The sequence below is a fragment of the Aptenodytes forsteri genome, unplaced genomic scaffold (genome assembly GCF_000699145.1).
Source record: "Aptenodytes forsteri isolate BGI_AS27 unplaced genomic scaffold, ASM69914v1 Scaffold82, whole genome shotgun sequence".
In the NCBI taxonomy this organism is placed as follows: domain Eukaryota; kingdom Metazoa; phylum Chordata; class Aves; order Sphenisciformes; family Spheniscidae; genus Aptenodytes; species Aptenodytes forsteri.
Genome location: NW_008795490.1, coordinates 7,574,058 through 7,576,068, shown reverse-complemented (window position 1 = coordinate 7,576,068; position 2,011 = coordinate 7,574,058).

The window sequence follows — 2,011 nt, the reverse complement described above, 5'->3', positions numbered from 1 at the left end:
GTAGAGCATGGAAAACTAAAAAGTCCTTGGCTAGTGTAAGCATTACCTAGCAACAACTAAAACATCGGTGCCTTATCAACTTTGTTCTCATCCTAAATCCAAAACACTGTACCAGCTACTAGGAAGGAAATCAACTCTATCCCTGCCAAAACCAGGACAGGTGGAAACTTAAACGGTAAACACAACAAAAAACTTCTAAATGGGCTCAAGAACTCTGTTATCAGATAGTGGGAACAAGATAAAGGATGATAGCTAAATAGCTTCCAAATTGGCTTCCAAACTCTGAACTTCATGGACACAGTAATGTGGTTTGCAACTGGGCAACAAAACATTATTTTCTTACAGTGTTTTCCAACTGTAAGGAATCTTATTCAATGAATAAGGAACGTTCTGGTTCATAGGAAGTGCTGAGGGTTGAAAAACATAAGCTATACAAAACCTTTGGGAACACAGCTATTTTCTCTGCATGAATATTTCCTTTACCTATATGTTCTCCACCACTTACTCCATTCCTGTAGTGCTGGCCAAGTTCAGAAGGACTAAACATTACCCAAGTCCCAACATGTAGTGCTTCCTCTTGCCTGCACAGCTCTGCAAGGCTATATACAGACGTCAGTGGGTTTTAATCTTATTTCTCTAGTTCCAGTCATTTACATTCCTTGGTTTTTTTTTCAGTCCATTAAATATGACCTTTGCATGTTCTGTTGTAATTTTATCACACAGCTAATGCATGACTTTGTCCTCAGGGGCAAAGTGTATGGAAGCAGCCCATGTTCTACCCAAAACAACATTTTTTCCCCCAGCATGTCCCTTTAACTGGGACAATATTAAACTGTGCCTCACTGAGCAAAGCTACTGTGACTGTTTCAAGAAGCTATTCAACCACACAGGACTCAAGACCCAAATCCAACCCTTTATCCTCCTCAAACACAGTGTTTTCCTCTCAATAGTTGCTTATAGGAACATTATCACTTCGTGGTTCTACCATGGATAATCTTTCTTGTTCTAATATCAGTAATAAACAATTACAAATAACAAGACTGATTATAACAGCGAATATATCAATCTTAATGTATGTTAAATACCAGGTTATGTCTGCAGTATTTGAAGAACTGTGGAAGAAGGCTTACAGCATGGCACCAGAGCTAATGGCAAGAGACATAGGAAAAAGCACTGAAGCTCGTAGTGAAATGTTGTTTATACCTCACTGCCTGCCTGGGTTGTGTGGTTTTTGCAAATCTGTGTTAAGAAAAGGGTGTCCACAAACTGTTTGTGTATGGTCTGTGTTGACTTATTAAGCCCACTTTTAGGGACGATAAATTTCCAGAAAATGGAAACATAGTTACCCACAACTGTACCTGATTCTAAAGTGAAGGACTGCCTTTTGACATTTTCCACATACTAGGGCAATCTTTCCTTTCAGAATCAGGCACCCGAGACCCTGCTAAACTTCAGAAGTTTCCCTGATTTGCAAGACAGAAGGTCAAAAGCAAAACAGTCAACAGCTTTTCCTGGACAAGAATAAAAATGAATTGCTTCTAATTTCTGTCTCCAGTGTAATTTATCAGACTAATAAAATTGTCCTTGATTTAAGTGGCCCTGGACAATGTCTGTGAAATACAGCGTGTAGGCTGAGCAGGAGAATGACTGGCTCATGGGGAGCTGGGCAGGACGCTTGCTGCAAGGTGCAAGCTGTACTCAGTGTACCTTCAGCTGGGTGCATTGTGCCAGCAGCAAACTCCCGGGAGCTGGAACAGGACATGAATCAACTGCCATCACTTTTTTTTTCTCCTTTTTTTCTCTTGCTGTCTCCTATTATGCTTCTATGCATAATAAGCATTCCTTAGGCTCTTGGCTCTGTCCGACAGCAGTGGCTACATGGCTCACGGATGGCTCATGGAGACTTTAGACCCTGTGTCTGTCGACTCTTGCAGGCACTGAGAGTTTTGTCTGTGACTAAGCAAATCTAAAAGTAGCTTTCTTTATATGAGATGTTGTCAAGGTTATTCAT